The sequence below is a fragment of the Leptodactylus fuscus genome, chromosome 8 (genome assembly GCF_031893055.1).
Source record: "Leptodactylus fuscus isolate aLepFus1 chromosome 8, aLepFus1.hap2, whole genome shotgun sequence".
NCBI lineage: Eukaryota > Metazoa > Chordata > Amphibia > Anura > Leptodactylidae > Leptodactylus > Leptodactylus fuscus.
This window is the reverse complement of record NC_134272.1, coordinates 46,569,226-46,579,151: the sequence shown is the minus strand read 5'-3', so window position 1 is coordinate 46,579,151 and position 9,926 is coordinate 46,569,226. Positions and strand designations below refer to the sequence as shown.

The window sequence follows — 9,926 nt, the reverse complement described above, 5'->3', positions numbered from 1 at the left end:
CAGCAGTTGAATTTGTCTGGCTCCTTTCACATCCCGCTCCCGCACTGTCTAAACTGCCCAGCGTTTTTGTGTTATATGGCTGGTACACTCACCCATTCTTTTCTTATGGGCCCCATACACAGGAATGTTTATTATCACCGGCCTGCATGGGGGTCCTATTCCTGTCCATCTTGTGGCCTGGGCCCATTAATGTATGGGTCCATGGAGGTCATGTATAACACATGTTGGTGCCATTTTCTCACGGGCCTGTAGATTTTCAAGGGTTACATTCAGGAGAGCTTGACCTATGTTGTTGCTGGTTTAACCCTTATCTGATGCAGACATTTTTCATTTTTGTGTTTTTTGTTTTTACTCCTTGCATTCCAGAAGCCATATCTTTCAAATTTTTCTGTCACATGAGGGCTTGATTTTGCATGACAAGTTGTACTTCAAAATGGTACCAATTTATTATTCTGTACAATGTATCCAGAACCGGGAGAAAAAAACCAAATGAGGTGGAGTTGAAAAAAAAACGCAGTACCACCATATTCTTACGGGTCTTGTTTTTACAGATTTCACTGTGTAGTAAAAATGCTATGTTAGCTTTAGGCTTAGACTTCATGTTCGCAGTCTTGTTTTTTTTATTTTTTGTTTTTTTTTTCTGCAGATTTTGTTGCATTTTTTTATTTTTTATTTTTTTTTTGCGCCAAAGCCAGGAGTGGATTGCACAGGAGGTAGAAGTATAAGAGCTTCCTATATACTGTATATACTCGAGTATAAGCCGGGTTTTTCAGCACAGTTTTTGTGCAGAAAAAGTCCGCCTCGGCTGATACTCGAGTCAAGGTGGGCGGTCGCTGGAATTTCAAACTGCAGAAGTACTTACGGTACTTCTGCTAGCAGGCCCGGAACGCAGCCTTCACTCCCTTACTTTGCAGACAACCCCTCACCGCACGCCGGGTGACGTGGCCACATAAGTTCAGGCCCGCACCCGGCGTGTATCTGTGTTCCTGGCCTGCTAGCAGAAGTACCGTAAGTACTTCTGTAGTTTAAAATGAACAGCATCGATACGCTCCTGCCGCCGCTAGTTTCCTGCAGCGGCAGGCGCGTGGCGATGCTGCAGGCCCCAACACCCGCCCTGGTGTCTGGATGCTGGGTCTGTAACTATAATGGCGCCGCTTTACTGCAGAACGGTTGCCATAGCAACCGGCATCTCCGCTGTAAGAGTTCAGCGGAGATGCCCTCCTGAGACGTCCTCCCCCCCCAAAAAAAAAAAAGTTTAAATATAGCTTTGGGGTCGGTCCCCACCGGCCCCATACCTTTAAAGTTGCAGGCCGGCTCCCAGCCAGGCCGGTGATAGCCAGAATGGCCGGAATTTTTGGGTGCAGTACATGCTGGGGAAGGGGAGTTTTAGTTGTCTGTCTGCCCTTTCCCTGATCTTGAGGACTGGGGGATTTTCCCCCCACTTGGAACTCAGCCTGGCTGAATATAGGGTATCTTCAGTGCTCCTATTAACTAACCCCTTTCCGACTTAACAGGAGCACTGCAGATCCCCTATATTCAGTAGGCCGGGCATTTTCAGATACACGGATACCTAATGTGTATGTGTTTCACAGTAATTTTCTACTTTTATATGTATTCTAGGGAACGGAGGGGTTTAGAAATTTTATTTACTTTATTTTTCTTCTTATATTTTTTTTTAAAGGTTTTTTTTTTTCACTATGTTATGCGAGATTCTGTACATTACTATTGTGGCTGGTGTTAGACACCCCCCCCCCCCCCTTCCGTTTTTGTTTTTTTTTGCCTGACTCGAGTATAAGCCAGGGGGGCTTTTTCAGCACAAAAACTGTGCTAAAAAATTTGGCTTATACTCGAATATAGCGCCAGCATATTCCACAGCACTGTACAATTTGTAGGGTTCAAGTACGGACAAAAAGATACATTACAGAGTATAGTCAATTCACACAATGGGACTGAGGGCCCTGCTGGCAAGAGCTTACAATCTATGAGGTAGAGGGGGTAACAGGGGCAGCATCGGAGGCAGCATTGCTTATACAGTGCTCCAGTTGTTTTTGAGAGGTTACTGTCATTACATGTAAATAAAGCTGAATCATCACCAATCAGTGTTCTTAAATGTGCAAGTGGTGCTTGGACATATAACATTATAGTCCGATACAGCATCTTATCTGTTAGGGGTAGGACCAGAGCCTCTGCAACGCTGTGCAGAGATTGTCGGCCCTCTCCTCCCTGCCCTTCCGAGTTCCCTGCTTCCGTGTTTAAGGGGGCAGGCCCGAACCTCCGCAGGGGATTGCCGGTCTCCTCCTGAGCTGGACTGGGGACGTACAGTTTTCAGCCTAGAGGCGGGACAGAGCCTATTACAGGAAGGCTCTAGGTCTGGCCCGTCGCTGGCTATTCAGTGTTTCCTCTGGTTCCTGATAATAAGCGTTATCCTGTGTTTGAAAGCTTTGTTTTTCTGACTTCCTTGCCTAGACCTCGGACTCTGTCTTTGCCTCCTGATTTGTGAACTGTGCCTGCTCATGTTTATGACCCCGGCTTGCAAGTTCCCAGTTTCTGGTTCTACTGTAATTTGTGGTGCACTGGGTGTTTGGAGTTTCCCAACCTGTACCACTCTGCCCATCAGTGCTGCCCCAGAGTGTCTGGGGCTCTGTTGAACACCACTGTGGGGTATGGAGTTGGTCCAGCCCGGGGGGTGCTGGACACTCAGCGCCATATTTACCATTTTGATCAGTGTATCTAGTACTGGTTCTACTATTGGCTCAGAAATGCATCTGTTATCCTAACAGTATCCTGTGGGGTAATGCGGGAGCGTGGACAGAGAAGGGTTCATTTTAGGGATTCTAACTTCAGAAGGGTTTACATTAGGAATTGTGATAGACCTGTCTGAAAAGGTGTGTCTTTAGTTGGTGCTTGAAATTGGAAGGTAATCTGATTGTCCGGGTAGAGTATTCTAGAGAAGTTGCGCAACTCAGGAGAATTCTCGGATACGGAAATGGAAGGTTTTGATAATAGAGGATATAAGTCTTAGGTCATTGAGTGAACAGAGAACACAGGTTGGGCAATAGAGATAAGAGAGAAAATGTAGAGAGGTGCAGCATTATTGAGAGACTTGTGGATGAGGGTGATAAATTTACACTCACCGGCCACTTTATTAGGTACACCTGTCCAACTGCTCGTTAACACTTAATTTCTAATCAGCCAATCACATGGCGGCAACTCAGTGCACTTAGGCATGTAGACATGGTCAAGACAATCTCCTGCAGTTCAAACCGAGCCTCAGTATGGGGAAGAAAGGTGATTTGAGTGCCTTTGAACGTGGCATGGTTGTTGGTGCCAGAAGGGCTGGTCTGAGTATTTCAGAAACTGCTGATCTACTGGGATTTTCACGCACAACCATCTCTAGGGTTTACAGAGAATGGTCCGAAAAAGAAAAAACATCCAGTGAGCGGCAGTTCTGTGGGCGGAATGCGTTGTTGATGCCAGAGGTCAGAGGAGAATGGCCAGACTGGTTCGAGCTGATAGAAAGGCAACAGTGACTTAAATAGCCACCCGTTACAACCAAGGTAGCCAGAAGAGCATCTCTGAACGCCGCACAGTACGTCGAACTTTGAGGCAGATGGGCTACAGCAGCAGAAGACCACACCGGGTGCCACTCCTTTCAGCTAAGAACAGGAAACTGAGGCTACAATTTGCACAAGCTCATCGAAATTGGACAATTGAAGATTGGAAAAACGTTGCCTGGTCTGATGAGTCTCGATTTCTGCTGCGACATTCGGATGGTAGGGTCAGAATTTGGCGTCAACAACATGAAAGCATGGATCCATCCTGCCTTGTATCAACGGTTCAGGCTGGTGGTGGTGGTGTCATGGTGTGGGGAATATTTTCTTGGCACTCTTTGGGCCCCTTGGTACCAATTGAGCATCGTTGCAACGCCAAAGCCTACCTGAGTATTGTTGCTGACCATGTCCATCCCTTTATGACCACAATGTACCCAACATCTGATGGCTACTTTCAGCAGGATAATGCGCCATGTCATAAAGCTGGAATCATCTCAGACTGGTTTCTTGAACATGACAATGAGTTCACTGTACTCCAATGGCCTCCACAGTCACCAGATCTCAATCCAATAGAGCATCTTTGGGATGTGGTGGAACGGGAGATTCGCATCATGGATGTGCAGCCGACAAATCTGCGGCAACTGTGTGATGCCATCATGTCAATATGGACCAAAATCTCTGAGGAATGCTTCCAGCACCTTGTTGAATCTATGCCACGAAGAATTGAGGCAGTTCTGAAGGCAAAAGGGGGTCCAACCCGTTACTAGCATAGTGTACCTAATAAAGTGGCCGGTGAGTGTATATTGTATTCTGTATTGAATATAGTGTTCTTGAGCTATGCAAAGGTGTTTGATATTGTCCCTCCTAGATATTTAATGGGTAAAATCGAGTCTATTGGCTTAGAAAATCTAGTTTATAACTAGATTGAAAACTGGTTAAAGGATCATATCCAGAGAGTGGACAATGGATGAAGTTCTGGCTGGGGATTCCTTTCCCCATTCTGCTTTAAAAATGCGGAGAGAAAAGTCCTGCAAGCAGCTTTTTCTCTCTGCAGTTTCTGTCTTTTTGGCAGTAGTATTAGTTAGTATTATTAGTAGTAGTATAGTCTATGGGGTCCATGAGTTTCCAAAGGTAATCACTTTTTTAAGTGGATTAGGTCTGATCTGAGGGTCCCCAAGTGGACCCTCTGTACGGAAACCCGAATGCAGCCCTATATGGGGCTCACAATCTACATTAAAAAAAATAAAATAAAATTGGTCACTGTTTTCTCACCTATAATACTAATGGGTTAATGTACAGAGTATCCAAGCAATAGTAGTTGTTACCTTTAGATTGAGAGCAAGATGTGCCTAAGAATACTTCCTGCCATGTTTAAAATGACAGATTATGTTTTGTGCACAAAAAGCAATGCAAAACTGCACTTGCTCATAGATATAGTAGACTGTGAGCTTTAACCATTTCAGGACTGGGCCATTTACCCTGGACGCAGTTTTTTTTGTACATGTAATTTTGAGGGGTATAACATTTTTTTTTTTCCTTTGTGTTCTCGAAATCATTTTTTCACCTTTTCTTTTTGAAGATAAATGTGGATTATTTATGTTAGTTTTTACACGTCTTTATAGTGTTAACAGTGACTCGCCTGGATGTTTAAAGTCAATGGACAGTCCAGAAATTGTTAAAGAGGTTCTCTGGGCCGAACCTTGAATCTGCAAGAGTTCGGCCTAGTAGATCACCAATACATACGTATGTAGTGGCGAGTGTAAGTTTTGTAGCATTGTCACATTGAAATCTATAGGAAAGAGCTGCAATATCTACATTCACTAGTACGGTTTGCACAGAGAGTGAGCACTACCAATAGCCATACTGTTCTGGGCACTAGGGATCTGTGGGTGATCCTAAGTGTTGGACTCGCCATATCTATATTGATGGCCTGTCCTAAGGATAGTATTGCTTTGTACTGGGTAGTATTGTGAAATGATAAACAGCATTCCAAAGAAGAGGAGCAGCACGTGAGAAGTCTTGGATGCAAGACATAAGACAGAAAACAGCCTATGGTGTTGAATGCATGACTAGGCACATATGGGATTGGAGAAGGCACATAGACAGATGCAGCATCACTTGGGGACCTAACTGTTTGGGTAAGAAGTTTACATTGAATTCTGGAGTCCATGAGGAACCAGTGAAGAGACTGCCAAAAGCAACGCTAGTACTGTATATGAAATACTATGAAAATAGTCCATTCAGATATTGATGTGGGTTAGTAAGAGTACCTGCTCTGGTACTCATTTACCCTACATAAGTTTAAGACTTTTTGGCAGAATTCAACTTTGCTAAAAGCATCCTTAGCCTAACCCATCATTAAGTCGCTTTTACGAAGAGAAGGTGTTTATTTCAGGCTCAATTATAGATTGTTAGCCTAACCCAAATATAGTTGTGGTTATGGTCATTGTATGAAATTCCAGACATTGCAAACAATTGGGAAAAAATATATTTGTTTTACTCATTACAAAACAGGACCAGTCCAATTCTTGTGTTAAAGATGAAGATTCTAGAGGAAAATGTTATATGATTTATTGTAACAAATCTGCTTCACTACTAATGGGGTCACCCCTAACGTCCCTTCTGAATGCAACAGTCACAGGTATCTTCCCTTCTAACCTCTATAGTGATGCATCTACCACTCACTTGGCTGCTTGCCAAATCTCTTAAAGGGGTTTTCCAGCCAATTTTTTTTTTAAAAGGTCTGTTAGTGCTATTAAAGGGGCTCTATCACTAGGAAAAGTCATTTTTAACTAATCACACCTTTGCATAGCCTTTATAAAGTCTATTCCACACCTACCTTTAGTATGTAGATTGCCTCAGTGGTTTCTGAATAAGTCCGTTTTTATTCATATGCTAATTAGTCTGGTGCATGATACATCGTGCACACCTCTCCCTGTTGTTTTCTATGGGAGACTGATGATGATGATGACTCAGCTTCCTGTTAGCCTCACACACATAGGAGATAATAGCAGAGAGGAGGCTGCTGGGAACTTCCTGAGCTGGCTGGAGGCTCATTAGCATATGAATAAAAACGGACTTATTCAGAAACCACTGAGGCAATCTACATACTAAAGGTAGGTGTGAAGTAGCATTTCTAAAGCCTATGCAAGCATGTGATTAGTTAAAAATGACTTTTCCCAGTGATAGAGCCCCTTTAATGGCACCCAAATACCGTTAGCAGTGTATTGAGTGATTTCTGTGTTTCTCTGGGAGCTCTGGGCATTTTCTGCATTTGTCTACATGGTGTAGCTTCCTGTGTAGATTCCACACTAGCTCCCTCTCATCTCATTCCCCCCTTCCTCCACACCTCCCTCCCATACACACCCTCCCTTTCTTTCTAGCTATCCTGCCCACTACTAGCCCTTCTCAACTAACTCAGTCCACCCTTCCATCATACTTACCTATCTTCCTTCCAGACTTCCTCCTGGGGGACAACTCCTTCCTCTTTACTGACTGCTATCATGCACAATAGTTGGGGCACTGTTTCTTGCTCTACAGCTGGCAATGCACCTACACAGTAGAGGAGGATTATCAGCGGCAGAGCGCTGAGCAGCGCTGGGTCTATTGCGCGTGCCAGCAATACATTTTCTACATGAAAATCTCTGCATAATCTGATTTATTCATCTAGTCTTAGCATTCAAGTGAAAATTCTAATTCTTGTCCACAAAGATTTCGATAGCTGCACCTCTTTACATCTTTTCCCTCATCTGTCTCTGCTCAAATTTTCATGCTCTTTGTTTTGCTAGTGACCTATGAATAACCTCCTCCATAATCCAAACTCATGCTGTACCTGTTTTTAGAATTTACTACCCCAGAGCAGCTGCTCATCACTAGAGATGAGCGAGTACTGTTCGGATCAGCCGATCCGAACAGCACGCTCCATAGAAATGAATGGATGCACCTGGTACTTCCGCTTTGACGGCGGCCAGCCGCTTAACCCCCCGCGTGCCGGCTACGTCCATTCATTTCTATGCAAGCGTGCTGTTCGGATCAGCTGATCCAAACAGTACTCGCTCATCTCTACTCATCACCCATCATCCACAATTCTGTGCTCTAAAATTTTAGGGATGAATATCACATTTGATTTCTATACAATTGCCCTAGTTTTCCTTTAACACTACTTTCTAAGTTGTTTCTCTGAATCATATCATTAATAGAGATGAGCGAGTACTGTTCGGATCAGCCAAACCGAACAGCACGCTCGCATAGAAATGAATGGACATAGTCGGCACGTGGGGGGTTAAGTGGCCGGTCGCCGTCAAAGCGGAAGTACCAGGTGCATCCATTCATTTCTATGGAGCGTGCTGTTCGGATCGGCTGATCCGAACCGTACTCGCTCATCTCTAATCATTAAGCATTACCTCTCATACTGCTTGTAGCCTAATACATTTGATATTATACACAAGAAGTGATGATAAAGGACAAAAAATACAAACAGCTATAAAATAATGGGATAAAAACAGGATAAAACCTAAAAGTCATTGTCCAAGGAGCTTGGGAATCTTCTGTAGTAAAATAGATACACATACAGCTTTCTCAGCTGGCTCCACTGTGCAACTTGGTGTGCATACTTGAGGCACTGGCATCCTAATTACATCATGGAAGTCAGATTTGCATATTCTTCCCATGTTCCTTTGCAGTGGAGCGCTCATGGCTTAATAAGACTCCACACACCTATATGGTGGTCTCTCCATATGGAGTGACGATATCCCCTCAACCCTGTCTAAGCCTCTCACCTCTGCCAGATCAGTCCTCTCTGCGCCAAGCTGATGAGCTACAAATACATCGAAACAGCTGTCCTTGGCTGAGAAGACTGTATCTGGTAAAATCCCAACATCATTGCAAACAAAGGCCTCTGAGAAGGTCGGCATGATGTTAAAGGGAACGCCCTCTATTGGATGTCTTGACTGAGACTCTGTCTTCCTAATTACATCATGGAAGATAGACTTGCACATTCTCAGTCAGCGCCCTCTATTGGTGTGCATACTTGAGGCACTGGCATCCTAATTACATCATGGAAGTCAGATTTGCATATTTTTCCCATGTTCCTTTGCACAGTGGAGCGCTCATGGCTTAATAAAACTCCACACACCTAAATGGTGGTCTCTCCCTATGGAGTGACGATATCCCCGCAACTAAGTATATATAGTCCATCTTAAACTTTCCTGCTCGCTTAATCCACCTCTTCCCTCCCACTACCTAACCACACATAACCTTCGATCCTCTCAAGACCACCTAACAAACCTTTTAAATTGCATATTTTTCTAAATTTCTACCAAATTTCCTATTTTTCCATAATTATACACAAAACAACAACTGAAATACACCACTAAGATGAAGTACAATGTGTCATGATATAACAATCTCAAAATCACTTTGGTGAGAAAAATCAACACTGTCAAGAATTGACTGCAACGGGAAGGGGTTAGAGAAGTTGTCGGTCAATTATCCACAACTCATGTCTCTGGATGAAGCTATGACCCTAGTTATTTGACTTGACCAATGTTTATAGGAATGTACGTTCCATGGTGTCCTCTATCTCCAGTTGAAACCACTCCTGAGGCTCCCCAGGAACCCATGCAGCTAGGGTCAAAGTGTCTTTTCGAGATCAGATAATTCTTCAGAGATGGTGTGGACTGTGTTTCGATTTTGAAGATTCTGGTGACATGCTTATGGACTGTCCAAAATTTACCGTTCCAGAAAACACCACTACTAGCATTGTTGGTTAGACTTGGTTGACACTAGCATCCCCAAATGGACCCCCCGAACAGAAACCCCTACACTAGTGTGAACCTAGCGTTAGATCACCTAGGCATTGAGATTTTTCCCAATATTTCAAGATCGGGATTTCAACATAACCCACAAGAAGAAAAGAAGATGAAGGTGTGGAAGAAAGAGCCCAGGAGGACGTCGCTGGAAGAAGACACCAGAGGAGAGTGTGACCGAAAGATGATGTCCAGCAGTGCACAAACCGCCCACCGTGCACGGTAAGTATGATTTGAATATTAGTTTTTAGGGTCTTAGTTTAAAACGGGGGGTCTTTTACAATACGATTAGCGGTGGCTGAGTAGCCTTTTTAAAGGCTATTCAGGCATATGTGTGGCTCATAGGCCTTAAATATGGTGATAGAGCCCCTTTAATCCTCTACATAATGGAGAGAGCAATGGGCTCTTCAATGGTAGGTACAGGGAATTCAGATAGGTCGCTTTATTATGTTTCCTCCTTATTGTTTGTTTACGCTTCATTTGACATACTGGCACCAGATACTCTTAAGAATTGCTTGCTTGAAAAAACATGCTGCAACATGAAAATAGTGGCAAGTACACAATACAG

At 43.7% G+C, this 9,926-nt stretch overlaps 1 protein-coding gene across 1 annotated transcript in view; it reads left to right on the top strand.

The window, feature by feature from the left end:
- PTCD1 (pentatricopeptide repeat domain 1) overlaps positions 1-9,926 on the top strand; it is a 221,409-nt gene that overhangs the window by 55,578 nt on the left and 155,905 nt on the right. The gene's annotated exons all lie outside the window — the stretch shown is intronic.